Raw genomic sequence first — 22072 nt, 5'->3', positions numbered from 1 at the left:
TTATGATTATTACTTAAAAAAAAAATCTGTATATGAATACAAGTTTGGTCTGAATACGCTAAAAAGTTGCAGAGATATACCCCCAGTTTGTGCATTATTCGGAAATCATTTGACTGATCAACTTGATTTTCATGTTTTGTAATTAAAATGGTCTAAAGATAATATCGAAAATCGGACAAACGGTCTAGAACAAGTTTAAAAAAGTAGGTTTTTCCAAAATAATCAAAATCGACACACAGTCTAGAACAAGTTCAAAAATGTAGAAAATAGATTTTCCAAAAAATACTAAATCGGACAAACGGTCTAGAACAATTTTGAAAAAGTAGTTTTTTCGGAAAAATTCTAAATCGGACAAACAGTCTAGAATGAGCTCGAAAAAGTAGGTTTTTCGAAAAATTAAAAATTGGACAAACGTCTAGAACGAGTTTGAAAAAGATTTTTAGAAAAATTCAAATTTAGACAAAGGTTCCAGAACAAGTTCAGAAAAGTAGGTTTTCCAAAAAATTCTAAATCAGACAAACATTCTAGAACAAGTTCGAAAAAGTAGGTTTTCCAAAAAATTAAAAATCGGACAAATGTTCTAGAACAAGTTAGAAAAAGTACATTTTCCAAAAAATTCTAAACCAGACAAACGGTCTAGAACGAGTTCGAAAAATTGGTTTTTCAAAAAATTAAAAATTGGACAAACAGCCTAGAATGAGTTCAAAAAGGTAGGTTTTCCGTAAAATTCTAATTCAGACAAACGTTCTAGAACAAGTTTGAAAAAGTGGGTTTCCCGAAAAATTCAGAATGGGACAAGTGGTCTAAAGTTGGAAAAAGTAGTTTTTCGAAAAATGAAAAATCAGACTAAGGGTCTAGAATTTTGAATTTTTGGAAAAACCTACTTTTTTAACTAGTTCTAGACCGTTTGTGCGATTTTTACAAAAATCAAAACATGTAATCTTTAGACCACTTTTTTTGCATTCAAATTGAATTTTGACCCAGGAATCAGAAAAGAAAAATCATTTTGTTTCTAGGCCTTATGGTTCAAAATTTACTAGCACAAACGTGAGTGTAACTTTGGACAAGTGGGCAGTGTGCCCTCTATCTGTGTGCCAAATATCTCAACTTTTTAGCATAAGGTTATATTGGCTGCCATAGACATCCAGATTGGAGGAGGAGGAAGAGAATGAAAAAGAAAAAAAACCCCTCAGTGGATCTAGACAACACACATCTGATGAAGCGAAACACTTCAATCTCAGAGGAGCTCAGGGCAATGGACTGTAGAAAAATGATCATGATACATGTTCCTGAAGAGCATTGCCTGAGATGCAACACATTAGATGAACACTAAGAGAGAAGGTATGGAGACGATATTGATGACAGACATTTACAGCAGCTCATGGGGCTTCAGACATCAAATTAGTTTCAACAGAGGTGAGGGGGGAAAGAGAAATTGAACTGAATGTTACATTATTCAGGCACGTTTCATTTTAGGTTTTGATTCCTTGGGCAAACTACGTTTATCCACGGTTTTATTGGATGCACTGTAAATTATAAAAGGCGTATTTGTTTAATTCTGTCATTATTCACTTTTTCTAAACCTATATACTGAATCTTTACGCAGTTCTATTCAGCTCGTACAATGACTTAGACATAAAACTATCAAATGCAATTGACAAACAGTCTAGAACGAGTTCGAAAAGTATGTTTTCCGAAAAATTCTAAATCGGATTCTAAAAAAAAATTTTTTCGGAAAATTTAAAATCAGACAGTCTAGAAAGAGTTAGAAAAAAATAGTAGGTTTTCCGAAAAATTCTAAATTGGACAAACGGTCTAGAATGAATTTAAAAAAAGTCAGACAAATCGAACAAACAGTCTAGAACGAGTTCAAAAAAGTAGGTTTTCCGAAAAATTCTAAATCGGACAAATGTCTAGAACAAGTTTGAAAAAGTACATTTTTCGAAAAATTCTAAATCTGACAAACGGTCTAGAGCAAATAAAAAAAAGTAGGTTTTTCGTAAAAATTCTAAGTTGGTCAAATGGTTTAGAACGAGTTCGAAAAAGTAGGTTTTCAGAAAAATTCTAAATCTCACAAATGGTCTAGAACGAGTTCAAAAAAGTAGGTTTTTTTGAAAATGAAAAAAAAGTCGTTTTTCTGAAAAATTCTAAATCGGACAAACGGTCTAGAACGAATCAAAAAAAGTAGGTTTTTCGGAAAATTAAAAATTCGGACAAACAGTCTAAAACGAGTTAGAAAAAGTAGGTTTTCCAAAGAAATTCGAACAAGACAAATATTCTAGAACGATATCGAAAAAGAAGGTTTTTTGGAAAATTAAAAATAGAACAAACAGTCTAGATCAAGTTAAAAAAAAATAGAACAAAAATTGGACAAAAGGTCTAGAATGAATTTTCTAAAAAGTAAGTATTTTGTAAAAATTCTAAATCAGACAAACATTATAGAACAAGGTTGAAAAAGTAGATTTTTTGGAAAATTAAAAATCAGACAGTCTAGAACAATATTGTTGACTGACATTTACAGCAGTTAATAGGGCTTCAGACATCAAATTAGTTTCAACAGAGGTGGGGAAAAAAACAAAAATTGAACTGAATGTTACATTATTCAGGCCTGTTTCATTTTACGATTCGATTCCTTGGGCAAACTACGTTTATCTGCGGTTTTACTGGATGCATTGTGAATTATAAAAGGCGCTGTATTTGTTTGGTTTAATTCTGTCATTATTCACTTTTTCCAAACCTATACACTAAATCTTCACGCAGTTCTATTCAGCTTGTACAATGACTTAAACATAAAACTATCAAATGCAATTGCTTCAAAATGTCTCCGTTTTGTGTTACACAGAAGAAAACAACCATTTAAAGATGAACAATTTCATTGACAGCAGAGTTTGTTTGATTCAATCAATGGATGTTCTTTTGAAAATTGCCGCTGTTATCAAACTAGCCAAGAGATAAACAAATGAATCGGTTAGGCCTTTATTTTCACACCTTTGCTCTGAAATAATGCTGCGAGGCTCCATCTGCCCCTCTTTTCCCATCATGCACAGTTTTTCTTTTTGAGATGCACCACAGACCTGCTGTTCGGCAAAATATGCCAACGTAAAAATGATCAAGCGCAGCTAAGAGCTACCTTCCACCTCCTCAGTATCCGGTGCATCCATTACCACTGACCTTGACCTTTCATTGCCGTGTTCTTACTGTCAGAATTCACTCTAGGTGCATGTTAACCGCATGGTAATCGAGAGCAATAAAGGCTAGGGGTCACGCCGAGTTGCATGAGGTTCTTCAAACTCCACGAGTTTAATAATACATCACTCTCTAACGGTTTCCCTCCACGTGTTAGCGTTTCTGCACAGCACGAACTCCTAAAGCAGCTACTATGGAATATGTTATAAAAGCTGTCACAGAAGGGCTGTGATAAATGATTGCGCTGCGCTAATAAACTGAGTCTGTCTTTTATAGGACGTCTCCACCTGCTCCGACAATCCACACCTCACGATTTCACCTACAGGATTACGCAACAGACCTAAACCGGTGACATCCCCATCCATTAATCTCATGGTGCATTTTTTAAAATAGGTTTTCAGTCTGAGTTCACTGTACTTTATGGCTTGTTGTGCCTTAAAGATACTGGGATGTTGTGTGCCTGATTATAATAGTAAAACTGGTTTAATAACAAACAGATGCAAGTATGCTTAGGTTGTCTGATCAGCACTAATGCTGTGCAAGAAGATGAACTGCATAAAATTATACAATAGTGTGAAATTATATATTGTTTTTGTGACAACTACTGTATTCTCCAAAATGCTAGAGAGAAGTAAGCTAATTTCCTTTACTAATGACATAAATATTATATTTAAACAGTATATAATGAATTATTACGTTAATTACTTAACTGTCTTCCTCAGAGTTGCTCTATTGTTAACACAACTAACACGCATATAAGTACTAGAGTACTGGGAAACATAAATAATATTTATTAGGACTAAGACTTCGTATCAAATGCTCAATAGATATAAATATGAAAAATAATATAATATAAACAATAAAAAATAAAAAATAAATAAAAAAAATGAACACTTTTATAAACATCTCTTTGCCCTTGATGTTCTGAACATTGCTGTCTGTGTCTACAGAGTAGGGCAAACATTTTTATAAAACAATAAAATAAAATAAAATAAAATAAAATAAAATAAAATAAAATAAAATAAAATAAAATAATAAAACAAAATAAAATAAAATAAAATAAACATCTGTTTGCCATTTATGTTCTGACCATTGCTGTCCTATGTCTACAGAGTAGGGCAAACGGTTTATTAAATAAAAAATAAAATAAAATAAAATAAAATAAAATAGTTGTCCTATGTCTACAGAGTAGGGCAAATGTTTCAATGAATACAAAAGAAAAGAAAAGAAAAGAAAAGAAAAGAAAAGAAAAGAAAAAAAGAAAAGAAAAGAAAAGAAAAGAACAGAAAAGAAAAGAAAAGAAAAATAAATAATTAAAATTAACATCTGTTTGCCATTGATGTTCTGAACATTGCTGCCCTATATCTACAGAGTAGGGCAAATGTTAAAATAAAATAAAATAAAATAAAATAAAATAAAATAAAATAAAATAAAATAAAATAAAATAAAATAATAGCTGTCCTATGTCTACAGAGTAGGGCAAACATTTTAATAAATACAAAATACAATAAAGTAAAATAAAATAATAAAATAAAATATAATAAAATAAAATAATAAAATAAAATAAGCATCTGTTTGTCATTGATGTTCTGAACATTGCTGCCCTTTATCTATAGAGTAGGCCAAACGTTTTTAATAAAATAAAATAAAATAAAATAAAATGTTTATTAAATTAAATTAAATTAAATTAAATTAAATTAAATTAAATAGCTGTCCAATGTCTACAGTGTAGGGCAAATGCTTTATCATAAATAAAATAAAATAAAAAATAAAATAAAATGTTCTGAACATTGTTGTCCAGTATCTATGCAAATGCTGTTTCATGAAATACAATAAAATAAAATAAAATAAAATAAAATAAAACATTTCTTAATATGGGGAATATATAAAAGGGCAAGACACTTTATGGCAACAGAAACACATCACACCCATTGTCTTCTGTCTCTCTCTCTCTCTTTTTTTTTTTTTTAGAAAGGGGACAGTCATATATGCATATCTGCATTAAAAATAAACTGAACAACAAAATAATAATGTGCTTTTAAGGAATTAAAAGTGATGCTTTAATGAGAAGGCTCAGCATAATTGCACATCACATCCCTCTAAACTAACATGCTCATAAAACTCCTTATAATGCAATTAGAAGGTTAAAAGCATCTGCGAGGACGGCCATAATGTTTACAGACGCAGGCCATCCTGAACGCGAACAGAAACAATCAGCGATTCAACAGACATCTGAACACGTGTACCCTGGGAATATGAATAAACAAGTCATGTTTGAAAGAGATGTCCTTGAAATGACTGTGTCTAAAAATGTTTGTCAGCAAACTGATTGTATTTATCGCAGACAACTCAATTGTTTTGTCGGCGTGAATGAACTTCCCTTCAAATATGCACAGACGCACTAACCCGCTTTCAAATTCAATAATTCCTGTTTAGTTCTGCGATATGCGAGTGCCATTAAGATTAAGTCGCCATTGAAAATCCTTTTAATTTAGCCCTACTTGACAGTCAGGAGGTGACAAGAAATCTGCAAGTTCTGTCAAGCCTCCATCTACATATAATGAAAATTTTAATTCGCAAAGCTACTTCCCTTCATGCACCGTTAAGTGCTTTATCTATGAGCCTAATCTCTTTGCAAGAATCACTGATGTCGCTGGAAACCGACATTTCCTGAATCACAAAGAGCACGGAATATCGAGTTAATATCCCCGGAGCGTTAACAAGAATACTAAAGAAATGAATTGAGAAGAAAAAAAAACCCTAAACAGTTCGAGCTCATTAGAGGGAACATTGGGTTATGCAGCATATTTCTAGTCTATAACTGAAACGATCAGTGTGTCTGCGTGAGATCGTCTGCGTGTGAGCTTCTCAGGTTTTTTTGCATTTTGATGAGCTCATTTTCATCAACCAGTGATTCATTTATCAAACAATCTATTATGTTCTATTAGTAAATACCTTGGGAAATTAGTCATTAATTTGGAGTCAATTTAGATTTGAATTCAACTCGCACATCAAACGGCGGTATTCTACGCTGCGACCGCCTTGATTCTATTGAAAGGCAATCTAACTGTTACCCTGCTGCCGTTTCTCGTTTCACACCAGGAAATGTTGTGCATTCATTGCACGTGATGTTCCTCAGCTCCAAATTCCCATTAAAGCTTCATCTTTATTTTACATGTTAGGTCTCAGGTGTCTGTGAAGGTATCAATCAGAAGCTCCTGCAGTCAGAATGAAGTGTTATGGGTGGTAATTGGTGTACTGACCCTGGGATTCACAGCAGGAGGTCACTCACAGCAGATGCTCTGCCCGTTTCTGTGTTTCCTGTAACACAGCACTGCATCAGCCGTTAAAGAAAAGCTTTAAGGTGAAGTGTTCACTTTTATGTTGAAATACTTCTACTACACCAGAGACGGTACTATATTTGAATCTTTTATTTTTAGGAAAAGCGCATCCAAAATGTTGAAAATTTACTTGTCTACATCTTTATTAGCCTGAGGGGGCCATTCACACAGAACGCCTTTTTTTCATTCCAATGTGCTACTTTTCTATTGTTTTTTTATGTAAACACACGCTTGACGGACATGCATGACCGTTACGCTCGCGTCTCGTTGCGGTTTTAAGACGCCTTGTCAAGTTAAAAGAATTTCAACTTTTACACGCAGCGCCACTCAATGTCAGTTCCAAAGCAGTGGACCAATCAGAAGAACTTGCAGGCGGGGAAAGCGTTGCATGCTTCTTTTTACAGTAGCAAGTTGGCATGACAGTTGTTTTATTTGACAGCATGGTGGAGAAGGCACTCATAGTGGCTGTGTCTGGACACCCTAAAATATACATTTCTTCAAGCGATTATCAAAACGTATTATCACAAAAAAAAAAAGGAATTCTGAACATCCCAGTGCAGGTTTTTTTTCCTTTTTTTTTTTTCGTTTGCAGTTTAAATGAAAAATAAAGGCAAAAAGGCTAAATAAATAAAGCCATAAAAAATACCCCAAGTGACAAAATAAAATAAAATAAAATAAAATAAAATAAAATAAAATAAAATAAAATAAAATAAAATAAAATAAAATAAAATAAAACACACTTGATCATGCATATTTCCCTCCCGATTCAGAAGAGAAAATGCTTTCACTGGAGAAAGTAATGCAGGACTTTTTTGAATTTAAAAACATCATCTTAATGGGTTTTATTTATTTATTTATAACGAGCAAGTATCTTTTCACTTAAGATGTTAACTGATGAACTGGAGTCATGTGGATTACTTGTGGATGTTTTTATCTGCTGTTTATACTCTTATTCTGACGGCACCCATTCACTCCAGAGAATCCACTTCAAATGATGTAATGCTACATTTCTCAAAAAAAAAAAATAAATAAATAAATAAAAATAAATAAAATAAAATAAAATATTTTTAACTAGATCATACATTATACATTTAAGGTATAGCTCACCCAAAATGCTTTGGATGCTTATTCTGATTCTGATATTCTGTGTATATGCTTATACTAGATATTCTAGTATATGCTTATACTAGATCATACATTATACATTTAAGGTATAGCTCACCCAAAATGCTTTGGATGCTTATTCTGATGGTACCCATTCACAGCAGAGGATCCACTGGTAAACAAGTGATGTAATGCTAAATTTCTCCAAATCTGTTCAAAAGAAGAAACATCCCGAGGCCATCTAAGATGTTGAAGAGTTCGAGCAAATTTTCTGCATATTTTCATTTTTGAGTAAACTTTTTTAATGCACTCCCTTTGCCTGCACTTGAAATGAAAAATAATGGCCAAAAAAGCCACAAAAATACCCCAAGTTCTAAACTGTAAATTAAAATAAAATAAAGTATTTTTAACCATATCATAACATTATACATTTAAGGTATAGCCCACCCAAAAAGCTTTGGATGCTTATTCTGATGGTACCCATTCATAGTAGAGGATCCATTGGTGAACAAGTGATATAATGTTACATTTTTCCAAATCTGTTCAAAAGAAGAAACATCCCGAGGCCATCTATGCTGTTGAAGTGTCTGAGTAAATTTTGCACTTCCTTTCCCTGCAGTTGAAATGAAAAATAAAGGCAAAAAACACAAAAATACCCCAAGTGACAAACTATAAAATAAAATAAAATAAAATAAAATAAAATAAATCCTGTAGTATACCATTCAACCTTTTCATGTCACAATACGATGCAACAGTTTTGTTGTTTGAATTCTTCCATTTTACATTTATCTGCAGGGTTTAGAGATTTTTGCATAGAAAACCAAGGAAATTTGCATAAAAGACAGTGCTGCTTTAGTTTAATGACAGCTTCCAAAAATATAAAAAGAAAAAAAAATGCTGAAAAGCCTGTAGTTTTGAAGAAACGATGAAGCGTACGACAACAAAGCCTGCTAAAACACAAAAGTGAGTTTCCATTCTTTACTGGCATATGGCTACAAAAATATCTTTTTAATGTAATGCACAGGTTCAATGCAATCCAGGTTCTCTTTTGATCTTGACAGGAAATGGTTTTCCTCACAGAAAATTAATCTTGTTTCAGAATAACCAAGCGTACTATGTAAACAAAGGTATGCATTTTGAAAAACTAAATTATCCCTCATACATCTTTGGATTTGATTTCCAATGAAATTCCCCGTCACGATACACAGGAGTACGGCGGGAGTGAAGCAATTTATAATGTGTGGAACTAATATCGGAGAAAAAAAAGGACGAAATGAATTGCTAGTAAAATGACGAATACTTCCCTGATGATGAGAAACAAATCTCGTTAATGAGATGTGCCAGTTCAGAAAAAAAAAAAAAAGGAAAAACAGAAGATTGAAAATTCAACTAAGATAACACAAGCCCCCCAGACCCCAAGTTGCATGTCTGTTTACTAGTTTTCATTTATATTCAACGGCTGTTATATTGCTGCTAATTACAGGCATCAAACATACTTACAAACAGCAGCAAATGAGATGCAATGAAGGAGTTTTTAATTATTCATCTTTTAGAGTGGGGGATGGTTTGACTCTTGATCTTAAACTTGTAATGCAGTTCAAACCAATTAATCTATTTAACCAAGACAGGAAACGTCATAAGGAAGCAGATGAAACATTAACCAACATCTCTGTGTTTTAAATGTTCAGTTTTAAAATGTTCACACATTTAAGACTGCAGTCAATTAAAATGCATGCAATAGCAGGGTTCCTTCAATATTAATTAGAGATTGAAATTTGTAAGTTTTTACCTCAATATCTGGAAGAAGCTAGCATTATCATTCATGCAATGAAACCAGATCCCCTGGAAGTACACAACCATATGTGTCAATTCATTATAAACACAATATGTATTGTATGTAGAAGAACAAATCACAAAATTAACAAAAAATAGATAAGAATTGCATTAAATAAACCAGCATGACAGAAGTTCTCAAGTAAAATCACTAGCCAACTCTAGACGGGTTTATTACGATACAATTCCATAGACGTGCTATAAAAACATTACACCAGTACAGCTCCAATAACTCAACTGATTCAACAAACATTGATTCTCCACCATGACTGGCTATAACACAAATCAATGCTCTGCTTTATCATTCTCCACAAGACGAAAAATCTCATTACGAACTTATAATACATAACATAAATATGACATTGTATTGAGATTGTGTGAGGTAACTAATACCAGGGCTGTTTCATACCACACAGAGCTCGTTACAGGAATTGGGTTCAATAGCAGTTAAGCTCCATCGACTGAATTTGTGGCATGTCTATTAGTACAGAAAATAATTTCGACTCATCCCTCAGTTTTCAAAAATACACGAGGCAAGGGAGTAAACATTAACATAAACACTGATTCAAAAGTACAGCCAAGAGACTTAAACAGTAAACGCATTAGCATGATACTAGTTTATCCTATGAGACTAGTTTCCCACTTCTACACTCTCAGAAAAAGGTATCCTGCTGAGGTACATATTAGTGGTCTAAAAGTACATAAAGGGTTCTTGCCTAGTGACAGTTTTGTATCTTTTTTCTGAGAAGTGTAGACTAGTAAGTGCTGGAGTGAGGGAATCAATATTTCAAAGTATTGCAATATTTTTCATCACAAAACTGTATGCATATACTGGCGCCAAGAACCAACATTTTCTGATACATTTTTCACATTAATATATTTGTGAAAAATCTGATTTACGCTGAGGAAATATGTGAGATAGTCAAAAGTACTGTATAAATTAGGTCAATATATATATATATTTTTTTAATTAACTGGCATTGTTTTGATTTTTATAGTGTTATTTATTTATTGTATCATTCGTTTTATGTCACTGCAGCACAAATGAGTGTTCTTTGCTGACATTTGACCAAAATCCTATATCGGATTAAGAATGTAATTGCACAATTCACAGGAGTCCAAAGCCAATAAATAATAAGAAAAAAAAACAAAACATGCAAAACATTTCAATATATAATAATGCAATGCTAAATAAAATATTTAGATTATCACTCAGATATCAGTATGATAACCTACCAACAATTCTGAGGGGAAAAAAGTTATAACTCACAGTTGTGAGAAGAAAAAAAAAGAATTGTGAAGTTTAAAAAAAATAAATAAATAATGAAAAGGAAAAATGTACGCTGATTAAAAGTACTGTATAAATTAGGTCAAACATTTTTTTTTTTTTAATTAACTGGCATTATTTTGATTTTTATAGCTATTTTTATAGTTATGATTTTTATTTTTTTATTCTTTTTTTTATCATCCTTTTATGTCACTGCAGCACAAATGAGTGTTCTTTGCTGACAAAGCAAGTTGGAATTTGACCAAAAGTCTAATACAAATAAATAAAAAAAAAAAACATGCAAAACATTTCAATATAACATAATAATGCTAAATAAAATATTTATATTATGACCCAGATATCAGTATGATAACCTACCAACAATTCTGAGGGGGGAAAAAATGTTATAACTCACAGTTGTGAGAGAAAAAAACATGAAATTACCTTTATTTTTTATAAAATGATTTCTGATGGATCATGTGACAGGACTGGAGTAACGATGCTGAAAATTCAGCTTTGCACTGCAGGAATAAATCACATTTCAAAAAATATATTAAAATAGAAAACAGTCTGTTGTATGTTTGTTGTAATATTTTTCATCACAAAACTGTATTCATATACTGGTACCAAAAGCCAGCATTTTCAGTTACAATTTTCACATTAATATTTTTGTTAAAAATCTGATTTACTCTGAGGGAATAAAAAGTTATAACTCACAGTTGTGTGAGAAAGAAAGAAAAAAATCTAAATTACCTTTATTTCTATAAAATTATTTCGGATAGATCATGTGACAGGACTGGAGTAATGATGCTGAAAATTCAGCTTTGCATTACAGCAATAAATCACATTTCAAAAAATATATTAAAATAGAAAACAGTCTGTTGTAATATTTTTCATCACGAAACACTATTCATATACCAAAAACCAACATTTTCAGACTAGAGTAATGATGCTGAAAATTCAGCTTTGCATTACGGAAATAAATCACATTTTAAAATATATTAAAATAGAAAACAGGTTTTTAATGTCATTTTTGTATATTTTTTTTTATGTTTTATGTATTTTAAATATACATTTGATTTTATATAATAATATAACATATGTATATAATGACCCAGATACCAGTATAATAACTTACCAACAATTCTGAGCAATAATAAGTTAGAATTGTGAGATATAAACTCATTTTGATAATAATAGTCTGAGTTGTGAGATAACTTGCAATTATGAGGGGGGAAAAATTTGTGTCAAAATTGTGAAATAAAAAATCTAAATTATCTTGGTTGGGAAAAAGAGATTGCAAGGTGTAAACAGAATTCACAGAAAAACAAAAAGCAAGTATTGCAAGATGTAGACTCAGATCTGTAAAAAAGTCAGAACTGTGAGATAAAAAGATGCAATTACCTATTTATTTTTTCAACCCATGGTGGAAACGAGCTTCCATAAAGTTCTCAACAGAAATCTGATTTAATGCATCCTTCCTGAATAAACTAACAAACTTTTCAAAGGTATAAAAAAACCTTTGTAATCAGTATTTTGCCACAGCTACTGTCAACAAAAGTAAATGTTTTAAAAGCTGGGAGATTCTTTCAAGTAGCTTTGGTTTACAGCAAACAAACCTAAAGCTGCCACAGACGTTTCCTTTACCTCACAGAAGAATGTTCTACAACTAAATGGCAAAAAGCAACAAACCTAAATTGCTCCAGCCAACAGCTATCACCACAAATGCAAGCTTTTTATCGTGCCACATCGTGTCGCTCGCTCTCAGCGGACATGTACAAACACAAACGTGAAACATATGGAAACACATCAGTCACATGCAAAAAGTCAACAGCGTGTTTTTCCCACAGCCTTCTCCCCTTGAGAACCAACAGGCTTGAGAAAATGGATGGTGTTATAAAGCAGTGAACGAATAGGATGGAGGGAGCGTGCGAAAAGGTGTTTTGACCCTAGGGAGCTGCTTTTCAGCTCTGATAGGTATGAAGAGACCCCCACTCCCAGTGGTCACTGGTTTATTAGCTCTGCCTCTCTCCGCCACTCGCTGATGGGGTGATTATGGGCCATAACGGCAGCCGTGTGTGGGGGCCCTCATTAGAGAAACTAATGGACCTCTGTTTGTGTGCGTGAGAGAGAAAGAGAATGACAGAGATGAAGCGATCCGATGAAATGACAGCCCACACACGAGTCCGTACGTGTATGTGTGTGTTTTAGAGCATGAGAGAGACAAAAAATAGAGCGGGAAACAGAGATAGAGCGACTGAGGTGATGACCGAAGGTGAGAGAGATGATTAAGAGTGTAAATGATGAAGAAGGGAACCATAATTACCATTTCCTACAAATGTAAATGCAGCTCTTTTGCTCTTAATTATGCATCTAGCGTGATGTTGGGAGTTCAAAGGTATCGCTGGGTAAGACCGGCTCCTCTGTTAGCGAGCAGCTGTAGAATTACCATGCATTAACAGGCCTATAGTTCCCACCGCACACAGTTTTAATGAGCTCAACACACTGTAATCTCGCTTGCTGGAGCAGCTTTCTCAGCATGCATTGGTCTGTGTAAAGCACGCTTCTTCAAATCGATGGCATATCAAGATCTGCTACGGGTATTTTAATAATGCAATAGTTAGGCTCTTACTGCAGTGGGTTTTTCAATAACCCATACTGATAGAAGATACGATTGCATGGGGTTAGGACGTTTTTATTTATTTCTTTTTTTGATAAAGAAAGGAATACCTTTATTCAGCAAGGATGCATTAAATTGATTAAACTGAGAGTAAAGACATTTATAACATCCGCTGGAATGCCACTTTCTTGTGTACATGCATACAACAGTTAGCGAAAGTTACACTCTAATTTTTTAACCCAAATGCTGGGTTCAACTTCTTGGGTCATTTTATTGGGTTTTTAAGATTTTTTACCCAGATACTGGATATCGGATATCGATTTTCACCACCATGTTATCCAAGATGTTCATGTCTTTCTTTTTTCTGTTGAAAAGAAATTAGGGTTTATGAGGAAAACATTCCAGGATTGGACACTCCCCTCCAAAAGTTTGGAAACACCCCTGGCAAAATGTGGTTTTGGACAATATCAGCATAAATCCTTACCATTTTTTGTTGCAAATAAAGTTCCAGCCCATTTTAAACCAGCAATAAAATCATTTTTAAACAATAGCTGACTTAAATAAAATAACCCACCTGGGTCAAAATAACCCAGCATCTGTTTTGTCCAATAATTACCCAGCGGTGGGTTGCCAAATAACCCTAGTTAGGTTGTTTTTAACCCAGCATTTTTTAGAGTGTAGAGATTATGGTTTATAAAGTTATAAATATGGATATTGTTCTTACACAATCACATCGATTTGTTTCAGAAGGCCTTTATCAACCCCTTGGAGCTATGTGGAGCACTTTTTCTGATAGATCGATGCATGTTATTGGACATCAAAATCTCAACACCCATTCACTGCCATTATAAAGCTCGGAAAAGCCAGAACATTTTCTACTATAACTTTGATTGTATTTGTCTGAAAGAAGAAAGTGATATACACCTAGGATGGCTTGAGGGTGAGTAAATAATGGGGTAAATTTTATCTCTATGCCCGCTCTTCAAATAACAGGCTTTTAATTTACACCCACCAGAATGCCTTTCCCTATAGACATACATTGTAAATGCAACAATGCATTAGTGCAAAAACAATTATTAATACTATTAATTCTTATGAACCGAGGGTCTGAGGTAATCAGCATTACACACATGCTGTCAGCAGTGCTTAAAAAACTGGATAGAGCTTATTTCCTTTTCCCCCTCAGTCCTAGAGAAAGTCATTGTACTGTATACAGCGGTATTGAATTCTCCTGAGAAACAACACATAAAAACATGGTTTTAAATGCATGAACTTTAAAATAGCCTGCCGTTGGTGAGTCAGAACAGAATGAGACAAGGTTATTGTAACATACTTCAGAGTAAGACATTACAGGTTGTTGGGTGACCAAAAACGCATTAATAGGATTGTAGTGCACTTACCATCTCATGTTTTCATACTGCTGATGCATTTGGCCTTTCAATCATATACCACCCGAAAGCACGTCCACTTCTGCAATGTAACATAATAAAAAACATTTTTATCGATCATTTTCAATTACCATCAAAGAGTAAATATCATCAATCATAATACAACCCTTGCATTTGAAAAAATAATTCTGCTTATTTGCCAAAAGGGCCTCACATATATACAGTTGAGGTCAGAAGTTTACATAATCCTTGTAGAATCTGCAAAATGTTCATTATTTTACCAAAATCATACAAAATGCATGTTATTTTTTATTTAGTACTGACCTGTATAAGATATTTCACATAAAAGACGTTTACAGAGTTTACATACACGTGATTCTTAATACTGTGTTGCTACCTGAATGATCCATAGCTGTTTTTTTTTTTTTGTTGTTTTTTTTTTGTGATAGCTGTTCACAAGTTCCTTGTTTGTCATGAACAGTTAAACTGCCTGCTGCTCTATCTATTTAGGCAAAATCATAAAAATGTACTTCTTTTCATTCTTTTCATTCCTGTTCAAAAGTTTTCACCCCTGGCTCTTAATGCTTTGTGTTTGCTTCTGGAGCATCAGTGAGTGTTTGAACCTTCTGTAATAGTTGCTTATGAGTCCCTCAGTTGTCCTCAGTGTGAAAAGATGGATCTCAAAATCATACAGTAACTGTTGAAAAGCATTTAAATACATAAAAATGCTGGAAAGCCAAAGAATGTGTGGGACCTGAAGGATTTTTCTGAAGAACAACAGGCAGCTTAACTATTCAGGACAAACAAGGGGCTCAAGAACAACTATTAAAAAAAAAAAAAAAAAAAAAAAAAAAAAATGTAAACTTTTGAACAGGGCTCATTTTATAAATTCAACTGTTATTTTCTCTTGTAGACTATATGTAAACATCTTTTTATGTGAAATATCTTATTCAGGTCAGTACTAAAAAAAACATAATATGCATTTTGTATAATTCCTCCTATTTTGGTAAAATAATTAACATTTTGCAGATTCTGCAAGGTGTGTGTAAACTTTTGACCTCAACTGTATCTCAAACATCAGAGCTTTAATGCTTTTATCAAAATAAAAGAGTCAAATGTCAAAAGTATTACATCACATGCTCACCAATGACAGATTTACTTATTGCAAACTCACAGCTTTTCACTTCACAAGATGGACTGAAGTCGTGTGGATTACTTGTGTATTATTGTAATGTTTTTATCAGCTGTTTCTGACGGCATCCATTCACTGCAGAGGATCCATTGGTGAGCAAATGATGCAATGCTCCATTTCTCATTTCTCCAAACCTGTTCTGATCTACAAACAAACTCTTCTACATCATCTACATCTACATTTTCAGGTGAAATATTTCTTTAAGGGATAATATAAGACTTTCTCACCTCACAAATGGTTTTCTAAATCAAAAATGTTCTGAAATTCACATATTTTGTAAGAAAGTGTGACATGCTAGAGCAAAACACCCACTATTGTTGGAATCAGCACCCCAAAATAAGTAAGAAACAAGTATTGGATTTCATCATATGAGGATATCATCACACGTTTATAGGAAGGTTTAGCTGTCAAGGTTGTGATGAAACATACACTTCTGATCACAACCATTTGCTCGAAGTCGTAAACTCTCATCCGACATCTACTCCAACAAAAGAAGCTCTAAACAGCTTGATTCTCTTAAAAACAACTCGACAAGAGTTAGGCTGATTCAGAGACGCTGTTTAACAATGTTTTCCCTTCTTCTGCTCAGATGAACTGACTACAGCTCTTTATTTACCAGACAGCACAATCACAGTTATTCTTCTATTCTGCTGAGCAGGCTGACAGTCAGGTAGTGTCAAGCATCTCGCTCCCCTCGGCCCGAGATCTTGAGAACGTCTGTCATACAAACTCATGACAGAATTTGAAAGCTGAGATTTTGTTACCTATCAAAAGAAACAAAGCACAACTTTAAAGTAACCACTTATTGCCACTTACTGAAGTTAAACAGGAGGCAAGCTATTCACGCATCAACAGGAAACAGCACAGGTGATTCGTTCTTGAGATTTGAATTGATATCGGTTCATCAAAATAAGAATCGATTCAAATGGACAAAACAAATCAGCCAGCCCTGTTCGTTAGCTTTTACCTCAAGACACCAGAACTTTCCTGTTTGAAGGAGAATACTTTGCAAGCCATATGATTAAGGTCATTTAAATGTATTTGGGTTAAAAAAAATAATAATAATATTAATAATAATAATAATAATAATAATTCCTTACATTTATATAGCGCTTTTCTGGGCACTCAAAGTGCTTTACATAGAAGGGGAAATCTCCTCAACCACCACCAGTGCACAGCATCCACCTGGATGATGGATGATGCGACGGCAGCCATATTGCACCAGAACGCCCACCACACACCAGCTTATTGGTGGAGAGGAGACAGAGTGATGAAGCCAATCAGAATCAGAATATGGGGATGACTAAGAGGCCAATAAAAGTAAAATAATTATAGGAGTTTCAAGAGACAAAAGTGTGATGGTGTAGATGATGACCGAATCCTTGCATTATAAGGTGTGACATGGTTGTTCTGACCAAATTTACACATTTGAATGTGTGACTTTTGGCACATATGTTTGCATAAACATCTTTTTATACCTGCAGTATAGATGCAAATTAATTTGAAGTGTATTTGCCCCTCAGTTTGAACGTGCTTCTGAAGACCAGTGTGAAAATCATTGCTGAAATCATGCCATGTATCTATATTTTATTTCATATATGCATCATATATGCATTTATATTTTAAATTCTCCGTTTATTTCAGAGCAGGAAAGAGGTGACTGTTCAATGTCTTGCTCACTTGCTCATAAATGACAGATTTACTTATTACAAACACACAGCTTTTCACTTCACAAAATGTTAATGGATGGACTGGAGTGGTGTGGATTACTTGTGTATTATTGTGATGTTTTTATCAGCTGTTTAGACTCTCATTCTGACAGCACCCATTCACTGCAAAGGATCTATTGGTGAGCAAATGATGGAATGCTACATTTCTCCAAACCTGTTCTGATCTAGAAACAAATGTATCTACATTTTGGGTGGCCTTAGGGTAAGTACACCTTCAGCAAATTTTCATTTTTGGGGTGAGCTATTCTTTTAAGGGATAGTATAACTTCCTCGTCTTACAAATGGTTTTCTAAATCAAAAATGTTCTGAAATGCAAATATTTTGTAAAAAAGTGTGACATGCTAGAGCAAAACACCCACTATTGTTGGAATCAGCACCCCAAAATAAGTAAGAAACAAGTATTGGATTTCATCATATGAGGATATCATCACACTTTTATAGGAAGGTTTAGTTGACAAGGTTGTGATGAAACGTACACTTCTGATCACAACCATTTGCTCGAAGTTGTAAACTCTCATCCGACATTTGCTCCAACAAAAGAAGCTCTAAACAGCTTGATTCTCTTATAAACAACTTGACAAGAGTTGGGCTGAATCAGAGACGCTGTTTAACAATGTTTTCCCTTCTTCTGCTCAGATGAACTGACTACAGCTCTTTATTTACCAGACAGCGCAATCACAGTTATTCTTCTATTCTGCTGAGCAGGCTGACAGTCAGGCAGTGTCAAGCATCTCGCATCCCTCGGCCCGAGACCTTGAGAACGTCTGTCATGCGTCCTCTCTCTCTTTCTCTCTCTGATCTTGTTTTTTTCTTTCTCTCGCACCTCTGCCTGCCCTCCCTCTACCCTCCTTTACAACGAGATAGATTGCTCCTTGTCGCTGCCGACAATCTGCGGTGCTCGGAGGGGGAATGGATAACTGGGAGATTATCCATTGTGATGAGAAACATTATTTTATTCTTCGGGATAAGTGCAAGCAAAGTCATCTCTGATTCCCAGCAACAATCAATCTGCCAACACTTATTGCTGGGTGGTTCATAACAGGCTTCTGCATTCATTACGCACAGCAAACAGTGAGCGAGCAAGCCGATGTGACCCGCATATGAAAAACCTCTCGACTGCTTATGTACACAACCTAAGGCCCGCTAACCCAGCCTGACCCGTCCATATACCGACCAGAGCACCATCCATTCTGATGCATTAGTAATACTAAACCCTCTTCTCCTGCCCACATGATTGTTGTGGTTCTCACTGTGTTAGTAGGGCTCGGTATTGACAGATTTCATGATTCAATTTGATTTCATGACAAATTTATTCAAACATACAATAGAGTGTTTTCACAACGTGTCATCAATCAGCCATACTGGCACTGAACTGAACAAAACTCACATATTTTGCTGATTACCGCTGCTGAAAATGGTCAATTATTGTCATGTTTTGGGCTGTACTAATCGCTCAGACCGGGAAAATTATTTGAAGTATAGACTCCCAAAAGTTATAAATCAAGGAGAAGAGTGCAAAAAACTGTCTAAGGAAAAAAAAGGTGTTTGTGGTTGGCAAATTAGGCTAGCTAAGTAGCCTAATATCTTAATTAATACAGCTTGTACATATCACCACCTATTAACTTTACTTTGTCAAAATATTGCACCCTTTCCTGCTTACTAAGTCCTTCTCTATATGATTTAGCAGCTTCCACATGTATTTCCTGTGGTTTAGACAGCATAAATTAGCAGAACAACGTATTCAGTAGTACATTAACCGTGCAATCCATTTTTTTTACATCCAAGTATCTTCAATATAACTGACCAAACCGTGACGAAAGTGCATATCCTCTATAAATACTAAAGAACAGATTAAGTTAAAAAAGAAAAATTAATATGTAGGCCTGATAAAGTACATATATAGCAAAATACTGCTCTCTAGAATTCATTTTAAATAGCTAACTACAGAGCTATGATCACTGAATGGTGGGGGTGTGACGAGACACTTATCCCACGAGACGAGACAAGACGCGAGACTGGGTTCACGAGAACGAGACGAGATGAGATTTTTAAACTTTTCTTAAGAAATCCTCAATGATGAAATATGTAGGGAAAATAGTATTTTATTAAACTGAAAAAGACAAAATGCAAAAAAATTAAGGTGCATTTTGAACTTTATGAAATTAAACTTCAGTAATAAACAACATTTAAACAAGAGTTTCATGATTCTGGATAAACTGAGAATCCTAGCTGTTTTTAATAAATTGGAAATCACAATTCTCTCACGATTCTGGAGAAAAAAAAGATTAGAAAACTAAACAAAATAACATAATTTACTAGTGGTTCTGACAAACTGTTCATTGCTTAAGTCTTTTAAAAACATATATTTATTTAAACAAAATAAAAAAAAAAACATTCAATGAAGGGGTCAGTGTCCCACTTCATTAAGACTCTCCTGTTGTTTACAAGTTTGGTATATGTCTTCTTGCGGTTGAAACGCTGATTGAGTGATTACATGAGATAAGACACAATTTTATAAGTTTTACTGTATCATTCAACATACCTTTTGAAGTGTATTCATGTTTATTTCGTCCTATATCCAGCATTAAAGAGATAGAGATGATCGGTTTAAACGGGCCACTCCCCTTGAACTGACGCGGCTACTTGCATCTGCCAGGCTACATTTAGGAGCACCAAACCGGTATTTATATTTTGAATTTCGTAATAAAATGACAGAATTTGAAAGCTGAGATTTTATTTCATATCAAAACTAACAAAGCATAGCTTTAAAGTAAATTGTTGCAACTTACTGAAGTTAAACAGGAGGCAAGCTGTTTGTGCATCAACGGGAAACAGCATCAATGATTCGTTCTTGAGATTTGAATCGATATCAGTTCATCAAAATAAGAATCGATTCAAACAGACACAACAAATCAACCAGCCCTGTTCGTTAGCCTTTACTTCAAGACATCAGAACTTTCCTGTTTGAAGGAGAATACTTTGCAAGCTGTACCCTAAATTTAATTTAAATGTACATTTAAAGTCAAAAGTTTACATACACCTTGAAAAATCTGCAAAATGCTAATTATTTTACCAAAACAAGAGGGATTATACAAAATGCACATTACTCATATGCAACTATTGCAGAGGGTTCAAACGCCCACTGATGCTCCAGAAGGAAAATTATGCAGTAAGAGCCGGGAGGTGAAAACTTTTTTGAATTTTTGAAAATCAGGGTAAATTTAACTCTATTTGTCTTCTGGGAAACATGTTAGTATCTACTGTGGCTTCTGAAGGGCAGTACTAAATTAATATATATATATATATATATATATATATTATATATATTTAGGCAAAATAAAGTAAATATATATATATATATATATATATATATATATATTTAGGCAAAATAAGAAAAATGTACTTCATTCTGTTAAAAAATGTACACCCCTTGCTCTTAATGCATTGTTTTTCTTTCTGAAGCATTGAGTGTTTGAACCTTCTGTAATAGTTGTATATGAGTCCCTCAGTTGTCCTCAGTGTGAAAAGATGGATCTCAAAATCATATAGTCACTGTTGGAAAGGTTTCAATTACACAAAAATGCTTAAAAAAAACGGGACTCAAACAAGGGACTCATGAACGACTACCACCAAACAAAAAAACAAACAGACAAACAAAAATAGCTGTGGATCATTCATGTAACAACACAGTATTAAGAATTAAGCAAATGTAAACTTTTGAACCAGCTCTTTTATTATTTTCTCTTGTGGACTATATGTGAACGTCTTTTATGTGAAATATGTTATTCAGGTCAGTACTAAATAAAAAATAACATTTTTTATGATCCTTCTTATTTTGGTAAAATAATTAACATCTTGCAGATTCTGCAAGGTGTATGTAAACTTTTGACCTGTATTTGGGTTAAAACAAAGTCAAAACCTTTTGAAGGCCGAGACTTTTCCTCTGAAACAAACCATGCATCTTTTTTTAAATAAACCGAGAAAAATGCCTAAATAAATAATAATAAAATAATTATAGGCGTTCAAGTGACAGAAGTGTGATGGTGTAGATGATGACTAAATCCCTGCTTTATAAGGTGTGACATGGTTGATCTGACCAAATTTACACATGTGAATGTGTGACTTTTGGCACATAGTTTTACACCTTTTTCTTTTTTTTTTTTTTTTACCTGCAATATAGATGCAAATTAATTTTCAACTTTGCATTTAAAATGTATTTGCCCCTCAGTTTGAACGTGCTTCTAAAGACCAGTGTGAAAATCATTGCTGAAATCATGCCATGCTCTATATTTTAAATTCTCTATTATTTCCGAGCAGGAAAGAGGTGACTGATCAATGCCTTTGGTCCACAGGCAACTGTGAAGTACGGTCATGCTAATGACACTGACCGCAGTTTAATATTTAACAGTTC

This window comes from Labeo rohita, chromosome 17, assembly GCF_022985175.1.
Source record: "Labeo rohita strain BAU-BD-2019 chromosome 17, IGBB_LRoh.1.0, whole genome shotgun sequence".
NCBI lineage: Eukaryota > Metazoa > Chordata > Actinopteri > Cypriniformes > Cyprinidae > Labeo > Labeo rohita.
This window is presented reverse-complemented; position numbering follows the sequence as displayed.